This window comes from Jaculus jaculus, chromosome 10 (assembly GCF_020740685.1).
Source record: "Jaculus jaculus isolate mJacJac1 chromosome 10, mJacJac1.mat.Y.cur, whole genome shotgun sequence".
Taxonomy (NCBI): domain Eukaryota; kingdom Metazoa; phylum Chordata; class Mammalia; order Rodentia; family Dipodidae; genus Jaculus; species Jaculus jaculus.
In genome coordinates this window covers 7,278,371-7,304,617 of record NC_059111.1, presented here as the reverse complement: position 1 = coordinate 7,304,617, position 26,247 = coordinate 7,278,371, and the positions used below count along the sequence as shown (strand labels likewise).

The 26,247-nt window shown below is 43.2% G+C and overlaps 1 non-coding gene across 1 annotated transcript; it reads left to right on the top strand.

Moving 5' to 3' along the window:
- Positions 1 to 24,089: 24,089 nt before the first annotated feature.
- Positions 24,090 to 24,226, top strand: LOC123464279. The gene has a single exon (XR_006639508.1). It is a non-coding gene; the product is annotated as a small nucleolar RNA SNORA2/SNORA34 family (small nucleolar RNA).
- The last annotated feature ends 2,021 nt before the right edge of the window (positions 24,227 to 26,247 follow it).

Sequence of the window (26,247 nt, the reverse complement as noted above, 5' to 3'; positions counted from 1 at the left end):
AGTACAGAAAGGAAAGTGTGGAGAGATGTCTCAGTCAGTAAAGTGCTTGTCAGGAGGGACCTGACATTAGGTTCCCACCAGCACCCACACGAAGGCTGAGCAAAGCGGTGTCGTGCTGCGGTCCCACTGCTGGGGAGCTCACGACAGGGTAATGCCTGGGGCTTGCTGGCTGACTCGTCTGAGTCAGTGAGCTCCAGCTTCAATGAGAAACCCTCTCTCAAAAAACAAAGTGGAGGGCTGGACAGATGGCTCAGCAGTTAAGGCATTTGCCTCTGAGGCCAAAGGACCCAGGACTCGGGAGACAGAGGTAGGAGGATCACCATGAGTTCAAGACCACCCTGAGATGACATAGTGAATTCCAGGTCAGCCTGGACCAGAGTGAGACCCTACCTGAAAAAAAGTTTAAAAAAAATTAAATTTTTTTTTAAAGTGGAGTACTATCAAGGACGACAGCTGATTTAAACCTCTGGCCTCCACATGCATGAATACACATGTGCACATGCTCCACACACACATATATATGCCCGCTCTGTGTTCCTTCCCCAACTGCCCTGCCTCCTCCCTATCTTCCTGAACACTGGTCATGGAGTGTATTTGTCAGTCCTCACCCTTTGAGAGCAAGCGCGGGAGAGTGGGCTGTGAGCCGCGGGGAAGCTCCCCATGGCGGGAGCTGGCCGCTGTCTGTCCCCGGAGCCTTGCACACACACTTGCACAGCTGGTGTGCACGCTCATTTCCTTTCCATAACGCTTGTCAACACCTGACATGGAACATTTTACATTTTATGGCCAATAAGAAATAAGGTGTAAGCCCCAGGGGACTTCCAGAGGCCTGGGTCTTTGTGATTTCAAGACCATGACCTCACTCTGTCATTGAGGTGTTGAGTTGGAGTCAACTGATAGCCCAAATGGGCCCTTACCCCCCAGAAAAACTTTTCTAGCTGAGTGAACCCTGAAGGGGTCACCGGGGATCTGAGGACCCATCTCAATCCTCTTGGGTCTCACAGTCCAAGCAACTTTTGTACCAAGTCTAGTAAATTCCCTGTGGAGTCCCGGAGACCTAGCATGGCCTTGCCTCTGCTACTTTTCTTTCCTTTTTGTGTGTGTGTTCACTTGAAAATAACTAAGGATCAACAGAAAATAGCAACGGCTTATGCAATTTCAGTTCCAGGGTCCCATGCATTTTATTCTAAATGACAATATTTAACAACAAAATTGCTTCATTTCAACCTCATTGCATTTCTTCAAGTAGGGGCACTATAATTTAAAAATAATAAATGCAACAGAGTGAATATATTGCTTTCATTAATCCCCAATACTGCTTATTTTCAGCACTTTTAAATTATTTGGGTGTGCTCAATAGATTTAGTTGAAGTGGAAAAAGAATCATTCAAATTTCAGACCATTTGCAGCGATCAATTTATCTGTGGTTTTCCAGCCAAGTAACTGAACTTCAAAGTAGCATTTAGTTTGAATGATTTCTTTCTTCCCCCACACACCCCCCACCCGGCTGGCATGAAACAGTGAATTAGTCAAGTAAAAATGTCTGTGGAATTGAAGGTGCTATAAACAAGGGCATCCCATCTCCTGAGTTATCAGCCAGTCCAGGTGATGCTGGGTGCTTGTCATGTCACCCCAAGGACATTCCGAATGGTAGTGGGAACTTTCTGTCTCTAGGCCCAAAGTGAGAGAAGAATTAAGGTCATGACTGAACCATTTCCCTTCTAACTGACTCTCTGCTTGGTTTCCAAAGAAAGCTTAACAATATTTTTATTTCATCTGCTTTCAAGGAGAGAGAGGGATGGAGGGAGGGAGAGAGAGAGAGAGAGAGAGAGAGAGGGAGGGAAGGGAGAGACGGAGAAGGGGTGTGTGTGAATACGAACTCTAGGACCTTTTGCTGAGGCAAACAAACTCCAGACACATGTGCTACTTTGTGCATCTGGTTTCCACGGGAATTGAAGAACCAAACCCTGACCAGAAGGCTTTGCAAGCAATTACCACTGGGCCATCTCCCCAGCCATCCAGAGGATTTTAATGTTTATTATTTACTTATTTATTTTGGCTTTTTTTTTTTTTTTCAAGACACAGCTAGCCCAGGCTGACCTGGGATTTATTCAGGCTGGCCTCGAACTTGTAGCAATTCTTCCTCGGTCTTTCAAGTACTAGGACACCCAGCCAAAGGATATTTTTTTCTTTTTTATGAGAGAGAAAGAGAAGAGAATTGGCAGGTCAAGGCCTCCAGCCACTGCAATCAAACTCCAGGTTCATGCACCACCTTGTGCACGTGTGCAACTTTGCAGGTTTGCGTCACCTTGTGCATCTGGCTTATGTGGGACCTGGAGAATAGAACATGGGTCCCTACCTAGAATCTGAATTTTGGATAAAAACAGTACATTTTGTGATACAAGCATACTTTACGCATTGCATCCTGAATTTTTGTCTGTTAAATCTGGTAACTCTATTGAGCCCAGGACTCTACATTTTTGTTAGCTTGCCTAATGCTATTTAGACATACAAGAAAGACTAAGGCCAGCACCAGGGTTTTATTTGGTGATGACTCTGTGTTGAGTATGATTCTACATGCTTCTTATTTTATAAGCATCCAAACTCCACAAGTCCTATTCATTCACAGGCGGATATCACTGTACCATGAAGGCATGTGCCTAGAGCCGTCGCCACATGCAACAGAAAGGACCATGAGTATTTGTTCACTGCTCTGGAACCCCATCAGTTAACCAAAAGTGAAGCTAAAGAGATGAGCTGGGAGCTGGAGAGATGGCTCAGTGCCTGCAAAGCCTAACAGCCCAGGTTCAATTCCCCAGGACCCATGTAAAGCTGGACGTACAAAGTGTCCCGTGTATCTGGAGTTGGCTTGTAGTGGCTAGAGACTTTGGTGTGCCCATTCGCTCTCTTTCTCTCCTTACAAATAAACGAATCAAATTTAAAAAGAGAGATGAGCTGGAAGAGGGGTGAGGGAAGGCTGAAAGGACACGTATGAAAAACAACAGAAGGGGTAAATATTAGGGGAGGGAGAGCTTGGTGAGGGATAGGAGAATCAACAGAAACAAAATGTATTTGAAAATGCCAGATACACCTAAATCTCTGTATTCCAATTAAAGTATTAAAAAAAAAAAAAAAGAAAAGAAACAATACTCCAAAGGAGAAGCCTGGTAAAAATACTTCAAGAAAGCAATGACTTGGCTCAGTTTGTAGAGAGCATGCCCAGAACACAGAGTCCTGGGTTCCACCCCTGGCACTGCATCAGCCGGGTGCGGTGGGATACACCTAGAACCCCAGCATTTGGGAGGTAGAGGTAGAGAAGGGATTAGAGTTCAAGGTCCTTCTTGGCTTTATGATGAGTTATGAGCTACATGAGACCCTGTATCTCTCTCGCTCTGTGTCTTTGTCTTACACACACACACACACACACACACACACACACACACACACACGTGACCTGACAGAGACTGGAAGGAATCTAACTGCAGCCCCTGAGCTGCCTTGAGTAATACTGGGCTGTGAAAGAGCTCAGCCATACTAGCAAAAGGAAATGATTTACACCAGAAAGCCACATCGGCTGTGAAAATAAACATTGAATCAGTTCCTTCCTTTCAGTCCATGTTCCATTAGAATAACTACGGTAGGTGACATTTTTCACATTTTAATTGGTGTTTTGCTGATTTTATCAGAATTTCTGCTGATCAAAGCAAATTGGCTATTTATTTATTTTGCAATGAAGCTAAATGTTCCCTGCAAGTTTAATGTACTGTAATGCATTTTAAATATCCTCCTAGTCAGATTACAAAGTGTTTGAATCCAGACATCCTTGTTACACTTAAATTATTAATTACTCAAATGGACAAAAGGTAACTTTCAGATAAAATGCCACATTTTAAATGGCTCTGAAATGTTGGGTCTGCATTAGGAGGTATCAAAATCGCTTCATTCTGCTGGCCCGCTCCTACCTGCCCCGTTCTCAGACATATGATAAATACATTCATTATTAGTTTATTTCCAGTAGCTTACAGAACAATAAGTTTTTATGTTATTTACACTCCAGTGACTTTGGTTTAATTGGCTTCTTTTATGTTATTTATATAAAAATAAATCATACTGGGTTTTAAAGTATTAATGATGCATTTTATGTTGTAAGGCTGTTTTTGTCCAGACTAGCACTTCATAAATTCACACCACCTATGGGCAAGGGCTGAGGAACCTAAGAGAATCTCATTCCAAAGTTGAAGCAAATACTCTCGAATTTCACAGAGCTCCTGCACAGGATGAAAAGATGGAGGGAATCACATTTCCTTTGTAATTGGGCCAGCAAATCAATTTATTCAAATATTTCCAGAGGCTCTATGGCAAAGCAAAACAAAACATCCACTTTAAGAAAGCTGGGTTTTTTAACCAGGCGTGGTGGTGCACACTTTTAATCCTAGCACTCAGGAGGAAGAGATAGGAGGATCACCATGAGTTCAAGGCCACCCTGACACTAATAGTGAATTCCAGGTCAACCTGGTCTACAATGAGACAGACCTTACCTTGAAAACTCAAAAAAAAGCAAAAGCAGTCTGGGTTTTCAGTCTGGTTTCTACCAGTTGCAGGACTAGGAGCAGGTCTCCTCCTATAGGCTCCAGAGATTAAATCTGTCAAGTCTAGAAGGTTGCCTGAAAAGTAGATATGGCGGTGCATGCCTACAATCCCAGCACTCATGCCTATAATCCCTGCTACTTAGGTAGACAGTTCTCTCTGAGTTCTGGGCCAGTCTGGGACTACAGAGTGAGTTTCAAGTTGCCGTGGCTGGAGTGAGACCCTACTTTAAACAGACAAAACCTGGGAGCTGGGGAGACGGCTCAGGGGGTAAAGTGCTTGCCGCTCAAACTGGGGGACTCAAGGTTGACCCCCAAATCTCACATTTTAACAAAAAGCTGTGGCAGGCTCCTGTAATCCCAGCCTGTCGATGCTAATGCTGACAGCCAGTAGGAGGCAGAGAAAGGGAGAACTTCCCAGAAGGCCAAATGCAACAAAGAACAACAGAGTGAGAATCCAAAGCAAAAGAGCCTGCCTCAGGTGAGGTGGACAGGTGAGGAGGAGCAAACCAAGAGTCGTCCTCTGACCTCCACACGCATGCTGTAGCATACGCATGCCTGAATTCACGCGTGCACATGCACGCACACACACACACACGATAATAGTAATAATAATTATAATATAAAAACAGCCAGGCTTGGTGGGCACACGCCTTCAATCCCAGCACTCAGGAGGCAGAGGTAGGAGGATCCCTGTAAGTTCGAGGCCACCCTGAGGCTACTTAGTGAATTCCAGGTCAGCCTGGGCTAGAGTGAAACCCTACCTTATGTATGTGTGTGTGTGTGTGTGTGTGTGTGTGTGTGTGTGTGTGTGTGTGTGTATTTTTTTTTTCATTGAAATGACTGTTTCTAGGTTCTCCTATGCCGTCTACTGATCTTTGGAAATTTTTCTCTGAATTCTGAAGATGATTGTGTTATTCTCGTTTTCATCAGCCTGAAAAAGTACCTGAGGAAAACAGATTGGGAGTGGAATTATTAATTTTGGCTCTTGGCTTGAGTGGTTTCCGTCCATTATGGCTGAGGGGCGTGGGTGTATGAAACTTCTTGCTTCATGACATTCAGGAGGCAGAACACAGACAGATAAGAGCCTGGGTCAAGACAGAGCCTAAGGGCTGTCTCCACGGAGTCTGTGGCAGATGGAATGTAAAATGGCCCTTATAGCTTGAAGTGTTTGTGATTAAACCTTCTACTTAACCAGGCTAATCCCAGTGCTCAGGAGGCAGAGGTAGGAGAATTGCTATGAGTTTGAAGCCAGCCTGAGACTCCATAGTGAATACCAGGTCAGCCTGGGCTAGAGTGAGACTCAACCTCAACAAACCAAACAAATAAAAATAAACACCTGCCACTTAGTCACCAGCTGGTGAAGCCTTTGGGAGGTGGAGCCTTGCTGGAGGAGGTACATGACCTGGAGGCAGACTTAGGTCTGTCGTAGTCCAGGTCCCCTTGCCAGTGCTAGCTAGCAAGCTCACTCTTGTTTCTTCCTCCCTGTTGGTGTCACAAGATGTGATGCCTGGCTGTCTGCTCCTGCCATGTTTTCCTTTGCTGTGATGAAACTTACCTTTGGAACTTTACGCTGGAAATGAACCCTTTCCTTCCATAAGTTGCATTTGGTCAAGTGTTCTTGTCCCAGCAGCAAGAAGTTACCTACTTCCTTTGGCTAGGCCCCAACTCCTGAAGTTTCCAGGACCTTCTCTGATTGTACCACCAGCTAGGGACAAGCCTTCCATACATGAGCCTTTTGGGAGGGTATTTCATATTCAAAACAAAATAGGTTTTCCTATTTTTAGAGCATGGGACATGAACTGTTTCCTTTGTCTTTGTCCCCACCTTAGCATATTTTTTGTTTTCAAAGTACCAATAGAGTAACAGAAAAAGTTGATGTTATTCTATAGTGTGTATCCATTAAACATTGGAATCAAGGAACTCTTCCCCACTGGAAAACTTTGGTAAAGTTCCTTAGCCTCACAGTTATGTTTTCCTTATTTATAAAATAAATAGACAGGGGCTGGGGGCTAGCCAACCTGAATTCAATCCTCCTCAGAACCCATGTAAAGCTGGATGCAAAGTGGCTCACACATCTGTCATCCCAACACACCTACAGCAATGGGAGGCAGAACACGCAGACTCCTGTAGCTCGTGGCTCAGCTGGCCAGGTGTATTCAGCAGCAGAACAAGAGAGCCTATCTCAAAGGAAGCTGGAAGGAAAATCCACCTTGAGGTTGTCCTCTGACCTCCACGTATGCATGCATACACACATACACATATAAAATTTTAAACAAATACTTTTAAAAATATTTATTTGAGGGCTGGAGAGATGGCTTAGTGGTTAAGCACTTGCCTGTGAAGCCTAAGGACCCCGGTTTGAGGCTAAGTTCCCCAGGTCCCACGTTAGCCAGATGCACAAGGGGGCGCACACGTCTGGAGTTCATTTGCAGTGGCTGGAAGCCCTGGCGCGCCCATTCTCTCTCTCTCCCTCTATCTGCCTTTCTCTCTATGTCTGTCGCTCTCAAATAAATAAATAAAACATGAACAAAAAAAATATTTATTTGAGAGAGAGAAAGAATAGGTGTACCAGGGCCTCTAGCCACTGCAAACGAACTCTAGACACATGAGCTATTTTGTGCATTTGGCTTTAGGTGGGTACCAGGGGATAGAACCTGGGTCCTTAGGCTTTGCAGACAAGTGGTATAACTGCTGAGCCATCTTTCTAGCCAAAAAATAAAATTTTAAAACTATACATAGTTGAGGCTGGAGAGATGACTTACCAGTTAAGGCGCTTGCCTGTGAAGCCTAAGGACCCAGGTTTGACTCCCCAGAACCCACGTAAGCCAGATGCGTAAGTGTGACACGTGTGCACAAGGGGAAACATGCGTGTGGAGTTTGACTGCAGTGGCTAGAGGCCCTGGAGTGCCAATTCTCTCTCTGTTTCTCATAAAAAAAGTAAAAAATAGACATAGTTCAAGTTCTTGCTTTATGAATTGCTCTGAGAAGTGAACCAAGTGAAGTAATATGGGACTTTCACGCAATATTTTGTTTCCAATACTTACGCAATAAAGGCTACCACTGTATTAGTGTGTCTTCAGTGCAATTACCCCAAAGCCTGCATTGGACATCACCAAGGCTGCTCACTGGCATATTTTCAACTCAGATGGAAACGACTGTGGGAAAACGGTGTTTCTTTATTGATAATGGGGTCAGAACGATGTCATCACTGAAGAGGAGACAAAATGCCTGATACTGCAGGAAATTCTACACAAGGATGCTAACAGAAACACGCGTGGAGTGGCAGCTGCTTTCAGTGTGAATGCATGGTTCTCCAAAAAGGATGTGGGACAGGGGGAGGACTGGCTGGCTGAGGGAAACAGAAAGAGGTGGTTCGCCGGGCTCACCCTGCGGCGAATGATGGTAACTTGTGGCCCAAGCTGAAAGGTGTGGTGTGAGTGTGTGTGTGTGTGTGTGTGTGTGTGTGCTGCTTGCTGAGGAAGCGTTGGCTCTCTCCAAGGCATGTGTACATCTCTACACCAACTCAGTGGTGCCAGCTGCTTAGATGTATCTGCCCATGGCTGGGAAGAGATCACCAAAGCCCATCACAGCGAGGCAGACTTTGGACCAGGTCTTCTCCCTTTAGAGGAGCTGCCTCCTGAGTATGTCACCTACTAAGAAGACCCAGGAACTATTCAAAACCACACTGCCACACCCAGCATTTTACCTCGGTCCTGGGCACTGAGCTTGTAAGGCTCAGATGCCACCTTCCTGCTTTGCCACACTGCTATATTGCGCCGCATTCCTCTCAGTCACTTGCTGTTGGCTAATACTGAGCAGTGTTGTCAAGAAAGATGGCAGGCAGACCTTGTATCTGGTGAAGGGTACTGACGTCTGCTGCTCGTTACCCCACACCCCTAAATCTTTGTGTTCATGAAGGCTTTCAAATATTCACAAAATTGCAGACCCAAAAGTAGTCATGAGAAGTTTACTATTTGGCTACAGAATCTGATTCTTTTTTTTTTTAATTTTTTTAAATTTATTTATTTGAGAGCGACAGACACAGAGAGAAAGAAAGATAGAGGGAGAGAGAGAGAATGGGCGCGCCAGGGCTTCCAGCCTCTGCAAACGAACTCCAGACGCGTGCGCCCCCTTGTGCATCTGGCTAACGTGGGACCTGGGGAACCGAGCCTCGAACCGGGGTCCTTAGGCTTCACAGGCAAGCGCTTAACTGCTAAGCCCAGAATCTGATTCTTACGGATGTCAGCAAATAGCAGGGAGACCCAAGACTCATAGGTATGACAAGAAAAGAAAGCCAACTGCCTCGTAAAGGTGAGACACCTCCACTTCCCAGGAGACAGCACAGAGGAAACGGTGATGACACGTGACTGCGGCTCTCTCTGCGAACCTGAGAACCTCCCCCAGGAAGACGACAGTGGACACTGAGGAGACTCAAAACTCATCAGAGCAGAAAATCAGAGGCTGCTGAAAGCTCAGCACTTACGGAGACTGGTAGGTAACACATTCTCCAAGGCTCAGGAAACATCGCAGAAGAGGTGGGAGAAAGAATGTGAGAGTCACAGGGTGGGAAGGTGCACCAGAGCCTGACTGGTGCCTTCATGGCCTCACCGTGAATGCTGATAACCCCGGTGCTGAGGGCCTTATGTGGAATGGAGTTGGAGGAGGGGAAAGTAATAATATCACCCAATGGGAATCTGACCAATTTGCATCATGTTCATAAATTAAATTAGAAAATTAGAAAAAAGGTCACCAGCCAGGCATGCTTTTAATCCCAGCACTCCAGAGGCAGAGGTAGGAGGATCATCATGAGTTTGAGGCCACCCTGAGACTACATGGTGAATTCCAGGTCAGCCTGGGCTAGAGTGAAAATCTTACCTCAAAAGAAAAAAAAAATAAGGTTTGTCATATCTGCAGTCTTACTGAAAATGAAATAAAATGACATAGTTACAGTTCAATGATCCACTCAACCCAGTCCCATGCTTGGCACTGTTGACTGTCCCCGGATTTGTACGCATCTTTCTTGCCCTCGCTGTCAGTACTACCCGGGCACGTTCAAGTGTCTGCACACAGCACGGTACGATTGAGTCAAAAGGTTCCAGACAGTCACCTGAGCACCCTCCAATGTGCCTCCTGCTTCCTGCGTGCTGTGGTTGAGGAAGTGAGAGGCTTCACTGAGTTTTACACTGGGCATCACATTTATTCTCATGGACATGATAAGATAGGTAAGTGATGGTGCGATCTGAATGTGAGATGTCCCCCCCAGACTCATGACCTGGAGCGCTTGGCCCCAGTCGGTGGTGCTGTTTGGGAGCATTGTGGAACCTTTAGGAGGTGGCGCCTGTAATGAAGGGTCACTGAGATTTCATCAGTGCAGTTCCGCTCCCTGTCTACTCCCCGCTTCCCAACTGCCAGTCCAGTATGACCAGGTGCCTCACTCTCCTGCTCCCACAGCGTTCCCACCATGATGGACTGGGTCCCCTTGTACTGTGAGCTGAATAAAACAAACCTGTGAGTTGATTCTTGTCAGGTATTTGGTCACAGCAAGAAACATCATTCTGGGCTGGAGAGATGGCTTAGTGGTTAAGCACTTGCCTGTGAAGCCTAAGGACCCCAGTTCAAGGCTCAGTTCCCCAGGTCCCAAGTTAACCAGATGCACAAGGGGGCACACGAGTCTGGAGTTTGTTTGCAGTGGCTAGAAGCCCTGGCTCACCCATTCTCTGTCTCTCCCTCTATCTGTCTTTCTCTCTGTCTGTCACTCTCAAATAAATAAATAAAAAATGAATAAAAAATATTTAAAAAAAGGAAAAAGAAACATCATTCCTTTCGGAGGGCAGGGATCGAGAATTGGGACTCCCATCTTCACAGAGTTAGGACCTCGCCGGTGCATGTTGCTTATTTATTTCATTAAAATAGATCCCAAGCTCATTTCCACTGTACATATGTTTCAGCATTTGATTTATTTTTTATTTTGATTTGTAAGTATATGTGCACATGTATGTGGAGGTGCGTGCATGCGTGCGTGCGTGTGTGTGTGTGTGTGCATGTGTGTGCGTGCGTGTGTGTGTGTGCAGGTGCACTTGAACATGTGTACTTGTGCTTGTGCAGGCCAGAGGATAATCCTGCGTGGTGGGTGCAGTTCACTTTTTTGAGGCAGGTTCTTTCATTGGCCTGGAACGTGCCATGTATGTTAGACCAGCTGCCCAGTGAGCCTGCCTGTCTCCACTTTCCCAGCACTGGAGATACGGGACTCTGTCACCATGCTCAGCTTTTATTATTTTTTTTTTTTCTATACCAAACCAGTTTTAGTTAGTTTTAATATCCCATTATTTATCAATACATATTACAAAAAGAAACAATATGATTTGGGTTAGTTTACAGTATTAAAGCTACTAGTAAAAAGAACCTTGTGTATATTACTTTTATCAAAAAAACTGTTACAAACTCCAACTTAGTTATATAGCTGTAACTACAACACAGTACACTTGGCTCTATTAAATTATATTTCAACACTTCAAATCCCTGATTATTATGATCTTTTTCCAAGAATATTTGCAAAGATCACATATTATTATTATCTTTAATGTAGGATTTAGGAATCAAACTTCGATCTTTATACTTACAAGGCAAGGGCTTTACCGACTAAGCCAGCTCGCTTGCCCTCGTCCTTTGATTTCTTGGAGTTTGCTCCATTTATGTTCTCATAACACAATCCTTTCTCCTCTTATGTCTTACGCTTCACTTCTTTTCTCCCAGTCCATGTTCCATAGCCACGTGCCTTTTCCAGTTACGCACCAATATTGGCACACACCACCCACCACTGTCTAGCCCCCCCCCCGCCCACCTCAGCAATCTACCCAAGAAAACTGGCAAGATTTACTCAATGCTAAGCAAGTTGCGTTGAGCAAAATTAATTTGGTAAGTCTGAAATCTGGATGCATGATCTGTTAACCTCCAAGAAAATGGAAGCAAAATGTAATGATGGCTTTCCGTGTTAAAATTCTTGCCACACAGAAGTAGACTCCCCGCCTATAGCTTGTTCCTCATTCTAAAAGTTGTTTTTGGATTCCTTTTTTTTTTTGGTAGTAGAAAAAACCTTCTGATTGCAAGCGGAGGGGGGCACACATGAACATATTTTCATATTTCAGATCCAAAATGATTTCATAACCAAGGATCAGAAACCTAGGGAAGTCATTAGCAGCTTAAAACTTACCATCTACCATTCACACATAAGAATGTTAACTGCAAAGAAAGAAATTGAAAATAAAAAAGAATGTTAATTGCTTTTACAAAGAGAAACATAGAAATAACCTGTTTTATGAATAAAGTCTTAGGAATCAAGCTCCGGAGCTACAAAAGTGACTCTTAAAGATGAACTTCGCATAATGTGATATTCAAATCTCAGAACCTGGTGCTTTCCACCCTTGGAGCCTTGGCACTGATTTCCTCCAACTTACAATTAAGTACAACTCTGCAGTTATTCCCAAAGGCAGTCATTGTAAGCCATCTGAGCCCATTTCCTTGGGTTATAATGTCTACCTTCACTAACGGTGTTAGCCTCAGAAAGACAAGTGACCTCCTAACCTCAGGCAGGAGATGGGAAATTGAATACTAATTTTAGTATGGAACAGGATATTTCAGAGTCTGTTGTAGGTCAGAAAAATATTTGATCAGATAGGGATAAATGTTTTCTTAAAGTATTCTTAGGAGTATTTATGAATTGTTTAAAAATAAATGACAGAGATGAACCTCAACATTTTTATTGATTTTTATCTGTGTTTAGTTGTGACTGCCTTTTTCACACCCTATTATAATTCTAATATCTATACAGATTATTAGCTTCAAACTCCTTCTTTTTTTTTTTTTTTTTTTTTTTTAGGTAGGGTCTCACTCTAGCTCAAGCTGATTGACCTGGAATTCACTCTGTGGTCTCAGGGTGGCCTCCAACTCTCGGTGATCCTCCTACCTCTGCCTCTCCAGTGCTGGGATAAAAGGCACGTGCCATCACACCTGGCTTTCAAACTCCTTTTTGTATGCTTGAGATACATACACATGAGTAGTTGTATATATGGGAAATGACCGTTTGCCCAAAGTTGTAAAGATTTTCTACATTTAGAAATGATATTTAGTTTTCAGTGGAACCAAATTAAAACTGGTTTCTGGTCCGTATATTCAATTAAATGCATTGCAGTACTAGAATTCTTTTATTATTAATTTTATTTTATGTGTATGTAAATTTGATGTGCATGAGTGTGGGCGCATGTATGTGCAGGGCCTGTGCACATGTGTGTGTGCATGTGCATGTGGATGTCAATATTGGGTAACTTCCCATGTCTCTCCACTTTATTTATTTATTTTAGTTTTTCAAGGTAGGGTCTCACTCTGGCCCTGGCTGACCTGGAATTCACTATGTAGTCTCGGGCAGGCCTCGAACTCACGGTGACCCTCCTACCTGAGCTTTCCTTGCTGGGATTAAAGGCGTGCGCCACCCTGGCCAGCAGAGAGAGAGAGACAGAGAGAGGATGGGTTCTCTTGGGCCTCTAGCCACCATAAGTGAGATCCGGGCACATGCACTGCTTTGTGTTTCTGGCTTTCTGTGTATACTGGGAGCCGGGATTATGAGACTTTGCAGGCAAGTGCCTTAACCGCTGAGCCATCTCTTCAGCTCTGTGCTTTATTTTTTGAGACAGGGTCTCACACTGAATCTAGACTTCACCAACAAGCTAGACTATCTGATCAGAAAGTGCCAGATATTGTCCTATCCCAACATCTCCAATGCTGGGATTATAAGCTTTTCTTTCTTTTATTTATTTGAGAAAGAGAGAGAGAAGAAAGAGAGAGAGAGATAAAGAAAGAATGGGCACACCAGGGCCTTCAGCTGCTACAACTGAGCTCTAGATGCATGTACCCCCTGTGTGCAACATTGCACACTTGCATCACTGTGCATCTGGCTTACGTGGAACCTGGAGATTCGAACATGAGTTCTTAGGCTTCACAGGCAAGTGCCTTAACCGCTAAGCTATCTCTCCGACCCAGCTTTTCATTTTTTAATGTGAGTGCTGGGGATTTAAACGTGGATCCTCATACTTGCTAGCAAGTATTTTACCCCTCTGAGCCCTCTCCCCAGCCCCCAGTTGTAGATCACTTTTTACCCCTAAATCTTAGGAAAATGGCAAAATTTTAAAGTAAGGAGGCTATAAAAACACTAAAGATTGTGGTACTTATCTGTCTAGAATAGACAGCTGAGAAGGAAGAAACTGAAAAATCTTTGATGAATTCAAGGCTCTGCAGGACAAGAACTGTATCTTAGATTGTGACAGTGTGGTGGTGTGATTCAGGCGTCCCCCATAAACTCAGGTGTTCTAAACGCTAGTAGGTTCCCAGCTGATGGAGATTTGGGAATTAACGCCTCCTGGAGGTGGTGTATTGTTGGGGGTGGGCTTATGGGTGTTATAGCCAGTTTCTCCATGCCAGTGTTTGGCACAATCCCTTGTTCCTGTTGTCCACCTGATGTTGGCCAGGAATTGATGTCCACCCTCTGCTTATGCCATCATTTTCCCTGCCATCATGGAGCTTCCCCCTCAAGCCTGTAAGCCAAAATAAACCTCTTTTTTTTTCCCCACAAGCTGCTTTTGGTTGGGTGATTTCTACCAACAATGCAAACCTGACTGCAACAGTAAAGTGGTACCAAGAGTGGGGTTTCTGCTGGACACCTGCCTGTGTGGCTTTGGTCTTTTAGAGCTGATTTTCAAGAGGAATGTGGAAGGATTTGATACCTTGGCCTGAGAGACACCTTGCAGTGCTGTATGTACAGCTTGGTGGACTATTGTGGTCAAACTCAGACCTGAATGCAATAAGAACTATGGACTGTGAGGTTTGACTTATGATGGTGAGAAAGAGCTTTGCTTGGACTGGCCTATAAACAGTTTATGTGAGATGCTTGCTGTCATGCCCATGTCCTGAGAAGTTGTGCAGTGTTGCTTTGCATGGAAATTGACTGGTGTATGCAGTGGGATATGGCACAGAATGAAATTTTTGGCCGGAAACTTCTGTCCCTTAAGCTGCAATTGTATGAGATTACAATCTTTGAGATTGGGCCAGCCGACTTGCACTGGGGCAACAGGAAGAATGTACAATCTTTTGAAGGGGTCTCAAGGAGTGTGCTGTTCTTCAAAGTCTGCTTCATTACCCCCTGGATTAACAAATTGGCACTGTACCTGGTATTGTGGAGTATAAGAAACGCAGGAAAGAGAGGGCCATGGAGTTTGCAATGTGGTCTTGTGTTTTGAAAACAGCCATGGGAAGTGTGAAGCAGGTTTGCTGGATGGCTGCATGGAGACCTGACGGAGCCATGAGGATGAACTGTGGATTGCAGTGGAGACCCAGTGGACATGCCGGGACCATGAGATGGCTGCTAAGGAGAGCTGCCAGCCCTGGACGAAGTTTTCCAGGACTGTGTATAGCCTAGCTGGAGGGGTAGAATTAGAATTCCAGACACTTGTTGCTGGTTAGGATTATTGGACTTAGAGACTTGTCACTGGCTAGAGTTGTTGGACTTGGAGCTACAGAGTTTGATGTTTGCCCTGGTTGTTTTAACTCTTGTATTGGTTGAATATTTACTTGCTATGCCCAGTGCCATCTTCTGCAGTGTCAATATGGGTTTTGGGGGGAGGTTTTTTTTTTGGTTTTTCGAGGTATGGTCTCACTTTAGCTCAGGCTGACCTGGAATTCTCTATGTAGTCTCAAGGTGGCCTCGAACTCATGGTGCTCCTCCTACCTCTGCCTCCCGAGTGCTGGGATTAAAGGTGTGCGCCACCACACCCAGCTAGGGGGAGTTTTTTTTTGTATTATGGCTCAGTTAAAAGACCTTGGATTTTGGGGACGGTTGAACATCATTAGGATTGATAGAAAATGTGGGGACTTGGAAAGTTGTCTTGAAGGCATTGCAATTTACACCTAAGTTTATGAGGACACCTGAATCAAGCCACCACATTCTGGCCCTGGCCTCCATGAACTGTTAACCATCCGTGATGTAAAATGCAATGCATTCAGTCCAATTTGGAAATTAAAGCCTCTGGGAAGCAGTGTACTGTTGGGGGCAGGTTTATGGGTATTATAGCCAGTTTCCCTTTGCCGGTGTTTGGCACACTCTCCTGTTGCTATTGTCCACCTTATGTTGGTCAGGGGGGAATGTCCACCCTCTGCTCATTCCATTGTTTTCCCCTGCCATCATGGAGCTTCCCCTCAAATATGTAAACCAAAATAAATCCTTTCTTCCCAAAAGCTGCTCTTGGTCAGGTGATTTCTGCCAGCCATGTGGACCTGACTGCAACAGACAGAGGAGGAGTAGACCACTGAAACCCTGCAGGCATTTGGTTGGGATCATACAATGTTACCTTAGGAATAGAGTGGGGGGAAAGCTGGGTGTGGTGGCACATGTCTTCAATCCCACCACTCGGGAGGCAGAAGTGGGAGGATCACCATGTGTTCAAGGCCACCCTGAGACTATATACTGAATTCCAGGTCAGCCTGAGCTAGAATGAGACCCTACCTGAGGTGGGGGGGGGGGAGTGAGTGGGAAAATTGAATAGATTCAAGATTCAAATTCTGCTTTCAGGAATCTTTTATTTTATTTTATTTTTTTGAGAGAGAGAATGGGCATGCCAGGGCCTTCAGCTGTTACAAATGAGCTCCGGACACATGCTCCCCATTGTACCATGCGTAACATTGTGTGCTTACACCACTGTACTTCTGTGCTTACATGGGACCTGGAGATTCAAACATGTGTTCTTTGGCTTCATAGGCGAGTGCCTTAACTACTAAGCCATCTCTCCATCCCTAAGTAATCTTAATACCTGACCTACTATAAACTGGACCTGCAAACTAGTAAGTGAAAATTCTCCCCAGAGGAAGATAATATCTTCCAAAGTCTCCAGTTATTACCTCTGTATTTTAAATATCCACTGTCTGGGCTGGAGAGATGGCTTAGTGGTTAAGGTCTTTGCCTGCAAAGCCAAAGGACCTCGGTTCGATTCCCCAGGACCCAGGTAAGCCAGATGCACAAGGGGATGCATGTGTCTGGAGTTCTTTTGCAGTGGCTGGAGGCCCTAATGTGTTCATCCTCTCTGTCTGACACATGGTGAAAATAATCACACACACATGAAATCCAACAAGACTAAAACTGGAGAGTCATAAAAGACAATAGAAAAAGATCAAGAAGCTCTATGGTATATGAATTTAGAAGTATCTATGCTTGATATTTAATATTTTCTTAATCTTGTAGAAATTTGAGATTGAATTTTTTTCTTTCCTTTTTTTTTTTTTGAGATTGAATTTTTTTGAAATAGGGTCTCACTCTAGCCCAGGCTGATCTGAAATTCACTATGTAGTCAAGGCTGGCCTTGAACTCATAGCAATTCTACCTCTGCTCTCAAGTGCTGGGATTAAAGGTGTGTGCTGCCACACCTGGTGAGATTGAAATTTTTGGTAGAGAGCTGGAAATTATGTATAAACTAGAAATACATTAAAAAATTTAGAACTGAAAATTGAGTGTATAAGATCAACAGCTAGTTAGCCTTCTCTAAATAGAGCATCCAATCCCAGAAAATAAGAAACAAAAGAAAATATCAAGATAAACACAGAAATGCAGGACAAACAGAAAAAAAATAATTTGAAAGACATATAGAAGAGGATATTAATGTCTAATATATGTGTGATTGGAATACTCAGACTAAGAAAAATGGAAGCAGAAATATTATGTGAAAAAGTAAGTCTTGAAATTTTTTAATTCACTTATTTGCAAGTAAAGAGAGACACAGAGACAAGAAGGAGAGAGAATGGATGTATCAGGGCCTCTAGCCCCTGAAAATGACTTCCAGATGCATGTGCCACTATGAATTTGGCTTTATGTGGGTCGTTGGGAGTCAAATTCAGGTTGTTGGGCTTTACAAGCAAGTACCTTAGACACTGAGCAATCTCTCCAGCCCTTGAAAAAATTTTAAGTTAACGAAAAAGATCAAGCCACAGATCATAAAAGCATTACAAACACCAACCAGGATAGACCTAGAAAAATAATAAATGCTATTACAATAAAAAAGAGAAATATCTGAAAATCAGCAATAAAAAGAAAAAATAGATTATGTTTTTTTAAAAAAATCCCTCTCAAAGGAAAAAGAAAATAATAAATCTAGAAGATAAATGAATGTTATTATACATGTTCCTCAAATGACTACCCACCCAGATTTTTAAAAATTATTTTATTTATGTATTTATTTATTTGAGAGAGGAATGGAAGGAGGGAGACAGAGAGGGGAAGAGGCAGATAGAGAGAAAGAGACTGGGCACATCAGGGCCTCTAGCCACTGATAATGAACTGCATATGCATGTACCACCTTTTGCATCGGACTTATATACATACTGAGGAACTGAACCTGGGTCTTTAGGCTTCTCTGGCAAGTGCCTTAACCTTTAAGCCATCTCTCCAGCTCTTATCAAGGTTTTTTTTATGTGAGACAAAGGCAGAGGGAGATAATTGGCATGCCAGAGCCTCCAGCCACTGAAATAGGACAGATTTTATACATAGAAAAATTATCCTTTAAAACAAAGATGAAATTAAACTAAAAAAAATTTCAGACAAAAATAAACTGATGACTCAGTCATAAAGGAAAGAGTGAAATGAATAATGTAGAAGGAAATTATAACAAAGATGAAACTTTAAACAACATATTACAAACACTACATGTCAAACACATTTTAAACAAGGGTTAGATTCCCTACATTCTCTGGAGACAAGCATAGAGTTATCACTGACCACTTGGAACTTAACCCAAATCTTGCACACAAATTTAGATATCAATCATTGTCGTAAGCAGGAAAACCACAGGCTCATCTTAACTAATGCAGCAAAATGCTTTAGAAAGTACTGGAGAGGTGGCTTAGCAGTTAAGGCGCTTGCCTTCAAAGCCAAAGGACCCATGTTTGACACCCCAGATCCTACATAAGCCAGACACACAAGGCAATGCATGCACACAAGGTTGCGCGTGTGCACAAGGTTGTATACTTGTCTGAAGTTCCGTTACAATGGCTGGAGGCCCAGGTGTACCAATTCTCTCTCTCTCTCTCTCATTAAAAAATGCTTAAGAAAGGCTGGAGAGATGGGTTAGTGGTTAAGACCCTTGCTTGCAAAGCCAAAGGACCCAGGTTCAATTCCCCAGGACCCATGTAAGTCATATAAGCACTAGGGGGCACGTGTATCTGGAGTTTGTTTGCAGTGGCTGAAGGCCCTGGTGTACCCATTCTCTCCCCCTCTCTCTCTCCCCCTACCTATTTCTGTACCTCTCTCTCTCTCTCTCTCTCTCTCAAATAAATAACTAAGTTAAAATAAAAATAATTTTTAAATGCTTAAGAAAATAAAACATTCATTCATATATTGAGCCATTAGTAAATTGGGAATGGAAGGAAACATTACTTTTTTTTTGAGGTAAAATTTTACTTTAGCTCAGGCTGACCTGGAATTTATTCTATAGTTCCAGGTTGGTCTTGAACTCACTATGATCCTCCTACCTTTGCTTTTAAAGTACTGGGATTAAAGGCATTTATCAGTACACCCAGTGGAAGGAGACATTCTTTTTTTTAATTTTAATTTTTTTTTATTTATTTGAGAGTGACAGAGAAAGAGGCAGATAGAGAGAGACAATGGGCATGCCAGGGCCTCCAGCCACTGCATATGAACTCCAGATGCGTGCACCCCCTTGTGCATCTAGCTAACGTGGGTCCTGGGGAATCCAGCCTCAAACAGGGGTCCTCAGGCTTCACAGGCAAGCGCTTAATGGCTAAGCCATCTCTCCAGACCTGCTGTTTTTTTTTTTTTTTCAATTAACAACTTCCATGATTATAAACAGTATCCCATGGTAATGCCCTCCCTCCTCCCTCCCCTTTTCCCTTTGAAACTCCATCATATCCCCTCCCCCTCCCAATCAGTCTCTCTTTTATTTTGATGTCATGATCTTTTCCTTGTATTATGATGATCTTGTGTAGGTAGTATCAGGCACTGTGAGGTCATGGATATCCAGGCCATTTTGTGTCTGGAGGAGCACATTGTAAGGAGTCCTACCCTTCCTTTGGCTCTTACATTCTTTCTGCCACCTCTTCCGCAATGGACCCTGAGTCTTGGAAGGTGTGATAGAGATATTGCAGTGCTGAGCACTCCTGTCACTTCTTCCCAGCACTGTGGTGCCTTCTGAGTCATCCCAAGGTCACTGCCATCTGAAAAGAGAAGGTTCTCTAAACAAAAATGAGAGTAGCATTAATACATGGGTATGAATAGTAAGAGAAGTGCTTACTAGGCAGTTTGGTGACATTTAGCCAGATAGCAGCAGACATTACACCCCTAGGCCTCATGACTACCCCTGTTTTAGGTTTTCAGTATCAAGGATGTATTCCCTTCCATGGAGAAGTCACAGGCTAATGGGTGACCCCAAAGGGCCATGAAAGCCAACAGAAAAATCTTTCCAATGGAGGGTACAGATCATGATCCCCAACCCCACTTAACAATTAGTATAAAAACCCCACGACTCTGGGATGCACCACAGTCTCGTAGTACAAGTTACCTTGTGAAGTATTCTTGACAAAAAGCTGATTCTGAATCTAATCAAAGCCTAAACCAACTTAAATTTGGAGAAAATATGTGTGTGTGGGGGGAGGAACAGCCTATTCACACCGTAAGGAAGTAAGTAAATACCAAACATGGGATCTTCAGTAAGGAGAGAAAGAGGAAAAATATGATCAAAATTAGAGTTAAATGAATTTTTGCTACACTGAAGAAAGATTCAAATGCTTACAACTCTCAGCACTCAATGTATCAAGTAAGCAAAACAAGAAAAATAACTTTAAGGCTAGACAGATGGCTCAGCAGCTAAGGCGCTTGCCTGAAAAACCTAACAACCTGAGTTCATTTCCCCAGTCCCCACATTAAGCCAAGTGCGCAAAGTGGGGCATGCATCTGTCATTCACTTGCAGTGGCTAGAGGCCCCGACACACCCTTATTCTCTCCCCCTCTCTCTCTCTCTTCTCTCCTTGCAAATAAATGAATAAATTTTTTAAAGAAAAATAACTTTAACTTGAGAATGTGTAATATATATATTTAATTTCATTGTCAATGAATAGGGAACCCACATTTTTCTCAGATAACTCAAAAATTTATAGTATTTGACTACTGGCTATGAAGAATATACTGACTTTATTGGTTTCATGGTAGTAGTGTTTTCAAAGCAAGAGTGCTTTGATTTTTATAAAGGTAATTGAAGGCTAGGGATGCAGAGAAGAGGAGAATGTACTCACTCTCTTCCTTTCTCCTTGTCCCTTTCTCTGTTCCTGAGACGGTGCCCCCCACCCACTTAATCATCTCACAGTCACCCCCAGAGATGTGCCTCAGTGTCCTACATCACTCTCCAGCCAGTCAACTTGACAGTGAGGGCCAAGCATCATGGCAGGTTCACAGTGTTTAATCTTCCTGTGTAGAAATAGGGTGTATAATCAATACTGTCTTGACTTCCTTTAAATCAATCAATAAAGTTTATATCTTTGTCATATTGTTCTTGTACTTGTTTTATAAATTAGGCTTTATTAAGAATTATTTTTTGAGCCGGGCGTGGTGGCGCACGCCTTTAATCCCAGCACTCGGGAGGCAGAGGTAGGAGGATCGCTGTGAGTTCAAGGCCACCCTGAGAGTGAATTCCAGGTCAGCCTGGGCTAGAGTGAGACCTTACCTTGAAAAACCAAAAAAAAAAAAAAAAAAAAAAAAAAAAAAGAATTATTTTTTGTAACTAAGCTATTGATGATGTATGCTGATACCCCTGGTTTTCATGCTACCCTGATTTCTGGTCCCCTTGAAAACTCATAATAAATTATCTAAAAGTTGATTGTACAGAATCTAAATATTCACCAATAGGTGGATGATTAAATTAATCTTGGGATATCTATTCAATGGAACCTCATGCAGTTATCTAAATATTGCATAGATCAAGTGGGGAGACAAGTTTAAAAAAAAAGCTAAAATTGCAGAATAAAAACATGGTATAATTCAGGGATGGAAAGCTAGAATGCTTTGATATATGCATATACAATAGAATTCATAAAACAGATTTTGGAAAAAGGAGTCCCCTTTCAATAGTGATTAACAAATGGGAATAAAGGAGATTTTTATTCCTATTTTACTATATATTTTGTGTTGTTTGAATTTTTCTAAAATGCAAATTTATGCAATGCTTTTGTAATTAAAAACAATTTAATGTAAAAATAAGATGTTGGGAAATAGGCAAGTTGATAAAGATTGACCTGGAGGAAGCTCCAGGGAGACTAGGTAAAAGTTCATAGGAAATCCTCACGGCTCATTAATTCCTACAATATCTTTAAAGGCACTTCCATTTGGCTTTGGAAAATCTGTGGCTCTCACAACCCATCAAGGGGTATTGCCAGCATCTATTAGAGCAGAAAATGAAGATAAAATGTAACGTAACGGTCGGATGAAAGCAGTGGAGACATCCCATCCTCAATGTTTATCTATCTCCTGTGATTTCTCTTACGCAAGGGGCACGGTCTAGTAAAAGACCTAAATAAATTAGCCAGCTGAAGGAACTGGACAATTTCCTTTCTAACCCTCTCTCATTGCCAGGTGGAAACCAGTTGGAACCAGCTGTATTTCCTACATCTCCCTGGTACTAAGGTTGGCCCAGGAAGCTCTTTTGACCCAAATTTAGAAAGGAGATCCCTACTGATAGAGGGAATGTTGTTGCTTTCCTTAAAGCAAATTCTTCCTTGGCCTAACATGTGAGTTGTTTTTCTTTACTTTTCTTTTTTTTTCAAGTAGTTTCTTTTAAATTTTTATTTATTTATTTATTTGACAGAGAAAGAGGGAGAGAGAGAGAGAGAGAGAAAACAGGTGCACCAGGGCCTCCAGCCACTGCAGATAAGCTCCCAACACATGTGCCCCCTTGTGTATCTGGTTAATGTGAGTCCTAGGGAATCGAACCTGGGTCCTTTGGCTTTGCAGGCAAATGCCTTAACTACTAAGCCATCCTTCCAGCTCTTTTGAAAAATTTTTTTCAAGTAGTTTCTTTTACATTTTTATTTATTTATTTATTTGATATAGAAAGAGGGAGAGAGAGAGAGCATGCATACCCAGGCTGACCTGAATTCACTCTGTAGTCTCAGGGTGGCCTCAGACTCATGGTGATCCTTCTCCCTTGGCCTCACAAGTGCTGGGATTAAAAGTGTGTGCCATCATGGCTGGCACATGTGAGGTCTTCATGGAAATGGTTCCTGTGTCCCTCATGTTGCTGTTGTCTGGGCAGCATCTGTCTTTCCTTATGAACTGCAGTTGTATTCTAAGTGGTGTCAAGATAAGTTTGGGGAGATATTTGCCCTGGGCTTCTATTTATTTTTATATTTTCTTGTTTTCTGAGAAAGGGTCCTATGTAGCGCAGGGTGGCCTCACACTTCTATATAGACAAAGCTGTCCTTGAACTTGTGACCCTCCAGTCCCCATCCCCTGAGGCCTACACCACCATTCCTGGTTTATGTGGTACTAGGGGCCTGAACCAAAGCTTCTGTGTTGCCAGGCAAGCACTCTACCAACTGGGCTACATCCCCAACCATAGACTTTTATTTATTTATTTATTTTGGTTTCTCGAGATTAGTGTCTCACTCTAGCTCAGGCTGACCTGGAATTCACTATGTAGTCTCAGGGAGGCCTCGAACTCATGGCCACCCGCCTACCTCGGCCTCCCCAGCGCTGGAATTAAAGGCGTGTGCCACCATGCCCAGTCTAGACTTTTTATGCTGCATTAACTGGAGTTTGTGGTAGGTACTTAGCACACAGTCCAGACATTCTTCTGACTTTAATGGGGGAATCACCTTGGCTTGATGATTCACTACGCCTAGAACCCTTACATTTCCAAGAAACTCCCAAATTATATGGATGTGTCTTACTTGAGAATCCCACAAAGTAATAACAGTACACATTCTAGGGTCTGGGGAGACGACCTAGTGGTTAAAGGCACTGACTCAGCAAGTCTGACAAGCAGAGTTCAGATTCCCCAAGCCCACGGAAAGCTACAGGAAAGTAATCCACACAGCTGTAACTGCAATGTGCCTACAGCAGCTAGAGGCGGGGTTAGAAGTCCCTATGGCTCCAGGACCAGATAGTCTGACCTTCCCAGTGGCAAGACAAGAGGGACCCTGTCACAGGTGACGTGAAACAGGAGGACACCACCATGAGATTATCCTCTGACCTCTACACACACACACACACACACACACACACACACCTCTTTATAAGGACAGTGTGGATAACACATGCTTGATACTCAATAAATATCTGGTGAACATAATCCCCAGGAATGTAAGACCTCCCATGATAGCCTATCCTCTGTGTTCTCCTGTAGGTAAGACTGTAAATGATTTTTGCTCTTTACTAAAGATTTTTTTTTAAATCTTTTATTTATCTTGGCCCTGAATCAAGGCCGGAAGTTGGCTGAAGCTGTTGGTTTCAAGCAGGAGCCTAAAGAAATGTCTTTCTATGGTCTGTTGGTCATTTCAGAAATTTGGAAATGCAATGGTCAATTCATTAGAAAGAAACACCTGGCTGGGTGTGGTCACCCATTTCTCTGATCCAGCACTTGTAAGGCTGAGGCAGGGATTGAGAGTTTGAGGATAGTCTGGGCCATATACTGAGACCCTGTCTCAGAAAAATCGCCAAAGAAACAGCTGAGTTGTGGGTGATAAGTGTGGGTCAATAAATTAAACTTTAATTTTATTTATTTGCAAGCAGAGAGAGATAGAAGTGAGAAGGAGGGAGGGAGGGAGAGAGAGAGAGAGAGAGAGAGAGAAGAAAGGAAGGGCATGCTAGGGCCACTAGCTGCTGCAAATAAACTTGAATGCATGCTCCAAAAAACAAACAAAAAATAAATAAATAAATAAAATATTTTATTTATCTATGAGACAGAGAGAGAGAGAATGGGCACACCAGGGCCTCCAGCCACTGCAAACGAACACCAGACGTATGCACCACCTTGTGCATCTGGCTTTATGTGGGTACTAGGGAGTTGAACCCAGGTCCTTAGGGTTTCCAGTTAAGCATCTTAACTGCTGAGCCATCTCTCAAGCCCCTAAAAGTGTTTATACATTTTTCTAGCGTCCTGAAAAGCTAACCCTGGGCTGGAGAGATGGCTTAGCGGTTAAGCGCTTGCCTGTGAAGCCTAAGGACCCCGGTTCGAGGCTCGATTCCCCAGGTCCCATGTTAGCCAGATGCACAAGGGGGCGCACGCGTCTGGAGTTCGTTTGCAGAGGCTGGAAGCCCTGGCACGCCCATTCTCACTCTCTCCCTCTATCTGTCTTTCTCTCTGTGTCTGTCGCTCTCAAATAAATAAATAAAAAATTTTAAAAAAAAGTTAACCCTGCCTTGCAAAATTCCGCCCCATTCTGCTTCTGATTCGACTCGCGTGCAGGCGCGGCCCTGGGCTCTTGGTCCATCATGGCTCAGTGTGCTGGTGGCCCGGTCTCATCGCCTTCACCTAGCATGGCCTGCCGTGACCTCCACCACGCTCTCTGCCCCCCGCACAGGCATCCCTCTGCAGCTGCCGCTCAGCCCCACGGGCCGCCAGGGAAACAGGTAGCGCCTTAACAAGACAGGTTTCTCCCGAGAGCCATCGGCCTCTTCCCTCCCCTGAGTTAATAACTTGCTCAAGCACTAAATTGATTCACAAAACTTAACAAACCAAAAAAATAAAAATCAAGCAGCTCACAGACTCCAACACAGAGGTATCCTAAATAGAACACGGGTTGAAATTTGACAGGCCTGGTTGTCTTGTGAAATGTATTGCCTAATTAGTTTTCCCTTCTACTGGAGAGAGAAGAGGAGGGGGAACAGAACAGAACAAAGTTTATCTATTGGGCTACAGTAAAAATATCCCATAAATTAAAATCTCCAAAGCGGTTCTTTTGGGGGTGGACATTTTCCTTGGAGCAAGACCAAAGAGAATGAGTTATAGAATGATTGGCGTGTTCAATTGAAAGAGTCCCTTTGTGAAGACGAAGATGGCGATGTGAGTTTTAGTCTATGAAATCATGTTTAAGATTTTAAGATTTGTTCAATATCGCTGGATTATATAGACAGGAGAAATGTGTGTTGCGCCGTTATCAATTTAACAGTTATTCTTGTTTATTGGTTACTCAGCTGGGAGCTCTGAGCAGTGTAATGTAAGTGGAATACACACGGGGGTTATAGCATGCCCACATTAGCAGAATAGATTGGGCTGTGATTTGCAGCCTCGGTCTCGTTTTACAGGGAGCGCTTTCCACCCACCCACAGCTCCGCGGTAATGTTGCAATCTGTCCAGTCAGTGGAGAATCAGCAGTAGCTTCAGGAGCTAATGAATATTCATTTCTTTTCCCTGGGTACAAAGTAAAATAACCAGTAATTAGTATAATATTTAATACTTCTATTCAAAATAAATAAATCTTTTGTAAAAAAAAAAAAAAGCCCAATTATTATAATGTAGCAAACTGCATATATAGCTGGAGTTAGATGTGGTGTTTTGAAAATGCTCCTAAGCCCTCATTTACATGGTTTGAGATTAGTTAATTATCCCCCTTGTATGCATAA